Below are 8,789 nucleotides of genomic sequence, written 5' to 3'. Positions count from 1 at the left end.
TGAGGAGGAACATAGGTCCTTGACTTTGTTTAATGGCCAAGTTATTGTTTTCTCTTCTTTGACAGTTTTCCTTTTTTTCTGCATGTGCTCACTTCTCTGGTTAAATGTACTCTTTGGAACTCAGAGAAGCCTGGGAAGTCTAAAGGTTTTCTAGACAGAAGGCAGGCAGAGGACATGCTATGTTTTCCCTTAAATTTTGATTATTTTTTGGATTAATGGGTTAATCAAGGCTAAGTAGAATCTACTCCTTTTGTTTTATTCCCACCTGTTCCCAGGAAGGTCAATTTCAGTAATTAAGGGACAAGGTAGGGACTTCCCTGGTGGTCCAGTGGCTAATAGTCTGCATTTACAATGCAGGGGACCCAGGTTCATTCCCTGGTCAGAGAACTAGATCCCACATGCCACAGCTAAAAGATCCCTTGTGCCAGGGATCTGGCCCCAGTCAAATATTATGATAAATAAAATACAAATATAAAAAACAAAAAATTTTAATTAAAAATAAAATACTTGCTAAAGCCCATATGTAGCCATTCTTGTATGTAGCAAGTCTTTCTTCCGAGAATACATGGCCACGCTGTGTATCCACAGACAGGATCCCGTGACAGTTAGAGAGATGTCACCAGACAGGCTGTGCCTCTAGAACCACCAGAGGCAGTGTTCTTGGTAAACAGGCAGGATTTGTGATTGCTGGGTTCATTCACTGGTTTTAATCTTTCCTTGAACGTATATCTGTGCTTGAAACAGAGCAGGACACTGTTATCATTGCCACCCCCTGCCAATCATGCCCTCTGCCTGCCTTTTGTCTATGGAAAGTTTCAGTCAAAAAATAAGTTTAATCAGAGAAATGAGATATGCTTAAAAAAAAAAAGGAAAACAGTCAAAGGAGACTAAATAATGCCGTCATTAAGCATCGTAAGGGACATTCAGTTCTTTCTCAAAGTCTGTAGATAAAATTCTGAGCCACATCCTGTGAGCTGCCTTGTTGCAGAAATTACCACCACACTCAGAGAGTTGAAGAACTTAGGTTTATTACACCGGTGGGCCCAGAGGAGTTGAACTCTGAGCCCCGAACAAAGGGATTACAGAGTTTTTATAGACAGACTGTAGTGGGCAACACTAGCTGTTAATAGGCTGGTTTAAACTAAGGGGTTTCTCACGTGTTGGGACAACAGTCAAGATGGGGAGGGGGATGCCTGACCTTTACACAGACAGCCATGATTAAGCAGGTTTGCAGGGCTGGGCAATTGCAAAGAGCAGGACAAGAGTGAGTGAGCTAAGCTTCCAGTTCCTAGTACTGTAAGTTCCCACTTTCGGAGACTACGTGACCTATGTGATCCAGACTTTGCAAGGAACAAACTGAGCTACAGAGGCAGAACAGGCAGGAGGTGGTGTAAAATTTTAACTTTTCCTCTTCAGTCTTATAGATACGAAACCTCAGGTGGAGAAGTTAACTACATGATGATCAGACTGTACCCAGGACATGAGCTGCCACAATTCAGAGATCTGGCCACAAAGAAATGGGAACAAATTGACCCTGGAACTGAAAATTAATTGTACTTAAAACAAGATGACACTGGTCAGACCACTGAGAACCAGTTTCAAGTTGACTGTCAGAGCTGACTGTGCTGTTCCTGCATGTAGGCCCTCTCCCCCCTTCCCACCCTCCCCCCTGCCCCCATCTATAAAAGCTCTCACCCCCTGCTTGTCCGTGAAGGCAACGACTTGGACAGCCGTCTACCACCCCACTCTCCGCAGTTGCTGGCATCTAAAATAAAGCACACTTTCCTTTCTGCCAACCTGGCCTATTTATTGGCTTTTGAGCAGCAAACAGCCAGACCCCACATACTCTTTCAATAACATGCTGATTCACAATTGTTTTAATAAATAATTAGGTATTGGTTTAGGATTATTTTACTGTTAACTATCAGTGGGTTTATGCATTCTGATATAAGCTTTATGCAAGGAGAAACATTTCTTGTTACTAATATTAACAGTATTGCTTCTATTAATTAATAAATTCAGTTTAGTTCAGTTGCTCAGTTGTGTCCGATTCTTTGCGATTGCTGCACACCACACCTTCCTGTCCATCACCAACTCCCAGAACTTGCTCAAACTCATGTCCATTGAGTCAGTGATGCTATCCAACCATCTCATCCTCTGTTGTCCCCCTCTCCTCCCACATTCAATCTTTCCCAGCATCAGGGTCTTTTCCAATGAGTCTGTTCTTCACAACAGGTAGCCAAAGTATTGGAGTTTCAACTTCAGCATCAGTCCTTCCAATCAATATTCAGGACTAATTTCCTTTAGACTGAACGGTGGGATCTCCTTGCAGTCCAAGGGACTCTCTAGAGTCTTCTCCAACACCACAGTTCAAAAGCATCAGTTCTTCGGTGCTCAGCTCTCTTTATAGTCCAACTCTTACATCCATACGTGACTACAGAAAAAACCATAGCTTTGACTAGACGGACCTTTGTTGGCAAAGTAATGTCTCTGCTTTTTAATATGCTATCTTGGTTGATCATAGTTTTTCTTCCAAGGAAAAAGCATCTTTTAATTTCTTGGATGCAGTTACCATCTGCAGTGATTTTAGAGCCCAAGGAAATTAAAGTCTCTCACTGTTTCCACTGTTTCCCCATCTATTTGCCATGAAGTGATGAGACCAGATGCTATGATCTTCGTTTTTTGAATGTTGAGTTTTAAGCCAGCTTTTTCACTCTCCTCTTTCACTTTCATCAAGAGGTTCTGTAGTTTCTCTTCGCTTTCTGCCATAAGGGTGGTGTCATCTGTATATCTGAGGTTATTGATATTTCTCCCAGCAATCTTGATTCCAGCTTGTGCTTCATCCAGCCTGGCATTTTGCATGATGTACTCTGCATATAAGTTAAATAAGCAGGGTGACAACATACAGCCTTGACGTACTCCTTTCTCAATTTGGAACCAGTCTGTTGTTCCATGTTCAGTTTTAACTGTTGCTTCTTGACCTGCATACAGGTTTCTCAGGAGGCAGGTCAGGTAGTCTGGTATTCCCATCTCTAAGAATTTTCCACAGTTTGTTGTGATCCACACAATCAAAGGCTTTGGCATAGTCAATAAAGCAGAAATAGATGTTTTTTTGGAACTCTCTTGCTTTTTCTATGATCCAGCGGATGTTGGCAATTTGATCTCTGGTTCCTCTGCCTTTTCTGAATCCAGCTTGAACATCTGGAAGTTCTCAGTTCATGTACTGTTGAAGCCTGACTTAGAGAATTTTGAGCATTACTTAGCTAGCATGTGAGATGCGTGCAATTCTGCGGTTGTTTGAACATTCTTTGGCATTACATCTCTTAGGGATTGGAATGAAAATTGACCTTTTCCAGTCCTGTTGCTACTGCTGAGTTTTCCAAATTTGCTGGCATATTGAGTGCAGCACTTTCACAGCATCATCTTTTAGGACTTGAAATAGCTCACCTGGAATTCCATCACCTCCCCTAGCTTTGTTCATAGTGATGCTTCCAAGGCCCACCTGACTTCGGACTCTACCACGTCTGGCTCTAGGTGAGTGATCACACCATTGTGGTTATCTGGGTCATTAAGATCTTTTTTGTATAGTTCTTCTGTGTATTCTTGTATAATTAGTAAATTAGCCTTGTCTTAGTTAGTACTTGATGTGTTTATTATTCACATTTAGGTGATTGTGTGGTTGACCTTGAATGCTTTCCTAATTGATGACTGCTTTTAAACTAACTGTGGTGTTGTATATGCTTATTCTCTAGAGACATTTGTTGTTGTTTAGTTGCCCAGTCATGTCCGACTCTTTGTGACCCCGTGGACTCATGGCCCACCAGGCTCGTCTGCCATGGAGATTCTCCAGGCAAGAACACTGGAATGGGCAGCCATGCCCTCCTCCAGGGGTTCTTCCCGACCCAGGGATCTTTGAGTTCGCTGCATTGGCAGGTGATTCTTTACCACTGAGCCACCAGGGAAGCCCAGAGATATTTGTACCCTGTAACTAAAAACCTGTACCTAAAAACTTATACCTTTTAAAATAACACTGAACGTTATGTAAAAGTTATGTTTTTAAGCGATATTTAAAGTTGAACTAAAGTTCTTTTCTGAACAGCTATCACCAGGCTTATAAAGTTTGTTAGCTCTACTCACAAATCATAGGATGAGTTTTTTCTTATAAACTGTCCATAAGCATCTCCTCTGGCTCCAGGATATTCAACTTCTTTCATCATCCTTTATGGTACTTTATCCATAGTACCAGCTTTAAATTTCTGTCTTCTACACATAGGTGCTAAGTGAGTCTTTTATTTACTTATGAGAGTTGAACCTGGTGGGAAGTTTAGTCTGGTTTTAGCACAAAGTGTTCTTAGGTTTAAAATATCCTCTAGGCTTCACTTTGATTCATCCAAGCACACTTTCCAGGATGCTCATCTTGCCAGGACTTATCTCCTCTTGTATGTTAGGAGCTTATTAATGGTTTATGAAGTTGTTGATATTGGAGGGGCTGACTGTGTGTGCTTCCTGACTCAATCAAGCTCTCTATTCTTTATTTACTACTAAATTCTCCTTTGGTTTTTTTATTTCCTAAAAACTTTTCTATAAGTCATGTTCCTGAGGTACAAAATGTAACCTACATCTTCCCCTCCCACGGGCTATGGCTTGACCGAACATCTGATAATTATGGTAATTATGCTTTCTGCTGTTCCTCACCAGGGTTCCCCAAGGATGGGGTTTACCAGAGTCTGTCAATTATCAAACAGGCTCCTCTAGAGAAGTGTGAATCACCACCAAGTTCTCTGACTTTTAGGGTGATGCTCATCTCATTCTGGTGAATAATTTTATTGTTATAATTATGTGAATGTAGGGCTAAGCATAGACGGATATCTAATCCCAGTGTGGATCTTTGTTGTGGTGTAATCAGAAGTGTTAAAGTCCACTTCATAGCTTATTTATATTTTTTATTATTTTATTTTTTAATTTAAAAACTTGTCTTCCACTTTTATTGATATGTAATTAACATAAAGAGACTGTATAATTTAAAAATATACACCATAATAAGTCGACTTACATACATGATGAAATGACTATCACAAAAAATTTAGTGAACATCCAATCTTATATAAATACAACATTAAATAAATAGGAAAAATATTTTTTCCTTGTGTCGAGAACTCTTTGTAAGATTCTCTTAGCTTTCATATGGAACATATACAGTGTTAATTTTTTTCTGTAGCTTCTTTTCTTTTCTTTCTTTTAAAAAAAAATTTTTTTTTAACAGCGTTTTCTCCCTCTCACTCTCACAAAAAGAAGAGAAGAACGATCATCAACGACCCATGGCAGCTGCACAAGCAACACCAAAGGCCAACTTCACGCTCAGGAGAAAACACTGCGTCTCTTCCTCGTGGTTTCGGGTGCTCTACACGATCAGAGAAACTTCTCTAGTAACGAACTATAGAAATGATCCCTGAAAGTATAGTCTTGTAGCTTATTTTCTTTTAGCTATGGTTTTTACAACTTCACTAGGACTTAAATTTATTTTGAGGTAATCCTTAACATGGTTTACACTGGCTTTCTACTGATATGAGTTTATCTTAGGACCAAAGTGGCTGACAAGGTGTGCCAACCCTAGTTAATATAACTTACTCAGACTTCCTCTTGCATGTGTTTGGTCTCTAGTCACGTCTGACTCTTTGCTCAGTCGTGTCTGACCCCATAGACTGTAGCCTGCTAGGCCCCTCTGTCCATGGGATTCTCCAGACAAGAATACTGGGGTGGTTTGCCAATTCCTCCTCCAGGTGATCTTCCCGACCTGGGGGTGGAAACTGCATCTTCTATGTCTCCTGCATTGCAGGCGGGTTCTCTACCTGCTGAGCCTCCTCTTACGGCTCACGTTTCATCCCTGCCGTTTCCCATGAGGCAGAGTTACATAAGGCATACTTTTTGTGCACCTGGTGTCTGCTCCTCTTAATCTTCTATCTTTAGAGACCATTCTCACCGGATGCAGATAATTGCATGTGTAATTGTATCAATATTAGACATCAGTAGGCTGGAACTTATGTGTTTATGGGATTATTAAATCCATCCAGGTATTTACAGGGCTTCACTTTAATTATTAAGCTACATCACCAGGTTGAGTAGAACTTTGTATGGATGAGTTTTATGCATTTAAGTGATATATTGGTATTCAGTGTAGTAGTTTGGGTTAGGTTAAAATTAGTCCATGGGGTTGCAAAGAATCGGATATGACTGAGAGACTTTCACTTTCACTTTGTCAATTTATTACAACTGGTACACTCAACAACACTTTCATATACCACGGGTATCTCTGCCATTTGCTGTTGTAAATTCACACAGAATCTTTGGTGATCCAGCTCAGCTCAAGTGTGGCTTTCCATTAAACAGCTTCAATTTACTCATCTATATGATAAACTTATATCCATGCTCAGAGTGGGCCTACCCAGCTCACCAGATAGTTTTAAAAATCAAATGAAGTGATTCATTTTTAATTAATTAATTTGCTTATTTATTTCTGGCTGTGTTGGGTCTTCACTGCTGCTCAGGCTTTTCTCCAGTTGAGGCAAGCAGAGACTACTCTCTGGCTGTGGAGTGTGGACTTCTCATTGCGGTGGCATCTCTTGTCGTGGAGCTTGGTCTCTAGGGCGCAGGATCAGTAGTTGTACAGGCTTAGTTACTCCACAACATGTAGGATCTTCCTGGACCAGGGATCGAACCCATGTCCCTTGCACCGGCAGGAAGACTCTTCACTGCTGGACCACCAAGGAAACCCATGAAGTAATTTATACACAAGAGAATTTTATGGAAGCCATGCATGCAAACAATTCCAGTAGCTGGAATTCTTCAGAAGGAAGTAATGAGCCTATCATTTCAGCTTTCTATGTAAAGCTTTGCTTACATAATAGTTGAAAATTATTTCTTAAAAACAACCGCAACACACTTGCCTCCAAGCAGGAAGTTGATGTAGTGGAATGCCGTGGAGAGATAGCAAGGAACTGTGTGTATACCTACACACACACTAATCAGAAATATCACTAGTGGCTGTTTTCTCTGGGTAGTGGGATCACAGAAAATGATTAAAACTTTCTGTTTGCTTTGCAGTAAGTTATGAATTTTTTCCCATATATGTAAAACTTTGACAACTTTTAAAAAAGAGATTACTTGGGGGAAAGAAAAAAAAATCAATGCTCCCCTGTAAAATAGAATTTAGATAGCTCTCTGCAGAATTTTCATTCTACAGAATTCCATTATTCGAAGATTGTATCAGTAAGTGCAAGGCCATTCCTGAGTGCTATCAGAAAATCCATTCAGCAAAATTACTGCCTTTCCAAGTAATCACACCAGCAAAAGAAAAGGATTTCTTTTCCATTTCCCGTCATTATAAGTTTAAATTAAATTCTGTCTTCTCTTTGTCTCCTTGTTCTTTTGTCTGTGTTGTCTCTTTGTGGCTTAGAAGAGGATCATTTTGTGAGACCGTCTCTATGGAAACTCTAAGAAAATACAGAAAGAATTGGCCAAGTTGGAACGAACACAAGCAGTGAAATTCATTTCATAGTCCTCTTGTGGACAGTGATTGTCCAGCGCATCTCTGTCTTTTCCGGTTCTGATGCTGAAATGCTTCGTCTCTCGTTTTGTACAACCTCGACCATCTCTGAGACACGGTGTCCCTCCGACCTGAGGAGGAAGGATTTGCTCCCTGCATAACAGCACCAACGGGATAGTTGTTCTCATCCCCACTAATGTGTCTGGGGATCCGAGGTAAAGGAAACGATGCTTTACTTGCTTCGTTTACTCCTTTTCTTTCTCCTTGATGGAAGCTAAGGCTCTGTAAATGTTATTGTATTCTATTTATTCTATAATGGCTACTTAGCAAAAGGTTTAGCCTTTCTTCTCTACTGAACCTCAAATGAGAGCCTTTAAAAAATGTAACTTCTTTCTTCAGGTAATGCAACAGCAACACATATATTGATGTGTGTGTAATATAGCATATACTTTGCCCAGATGGACAAAATCTCAATAGATTTTGCTAAAAAAAAATAGCAAAAATCTCAATGAAATTATTTAATAAGTACCATTTTTGAAAATATGCACTGGTAAGACCAACTCAGTGAAGACCAACTCAGTGGATGAACTGAGTAGAAGCTCCAAAGCACTTCCCAAACCACACTTGCAAGAAAAAAATGTCATGGTAAATGTTTGGTGGTTGGCTACCCAAACTAATCCACTACAGCTTTCTGAATCCCAGCGAAACTACTGCATCTGAGGATCATGCTTAGCAAATCAACGAGATGCACCAAAAACTGCAAGGCTTGCAGCCAGCATTGGCCCACAGAAAGGGTCCAATTCTTCTCAATGACAATGCCCCATCGCAGGTCGCACAACTAACACTTCAAAAGTTGAACGAATTGGGCTACGACATTTTGCCTCATCTGCCATATTCACCTGACCTCTCGCCAACTGACTACCACTTCTTCAAGCATTTTGATGACTTTTTGCAGGGAAAACACTTCCACAACCAGCAGGATGCAAAAAAAGCTGTCCAAGAGTTCATCATATCCTGAAGCACAGATTTTTTTTTTGCTACAGGAATAAACAAACTTATTTCTAATTGGCAAAATGTATTGATTCTAATGGTTCCTATTTTGATTAATAAAGGTATGTCTGAGCCTAGTTATAATGATTTAAACTCATAGTTTGAAACCACATTTACGTTTGCCCCAAACTAATACATGGACAAAAGGCACATAATAAGATGCTCAGCATCACTAATTATTAGAAATGCAAATCAA

General features: G+C 40.2%; 1 non-coding gene across 1 annotated transcript; it reads right to left on the bottom strand.

The window, feature by feature from the left end:
* Positions 1-5,259: 5,259 nt before the first annotated feature.
* Positions 5,260-5,465, bottom strand: LOC136172820 (small nucleolar RNA U3). Its single transcript, XR_010664144.1, has one exon. It is a non-coding gene; the product is annotated as a small nucleolar RNA U3 (small nucleolar RNA).
* Between the last annotated feature and the right edge of the window lie 3,324 nt (positions 5,466-8,789).

This window comes from Muntiacus reevesi, chromosome 7, assembly GCF_963930625.1.
Source record: "Muntiacus reevesi chromosome 7, mMunRee1.1, whole genome shotgun sequence".
Taxonomy (NCBI): domain Eukaryota; kingdom Metazoa; phylum Chordata; class Mammalia; order Artiodactyla; family Cervidae; genus Muntiacus; species Muntiacus reevesi.
Note: the sequence above shows the minus strand (reverse complement) of the source record. Positions and strands in the feature narration are given on the sequence as shown.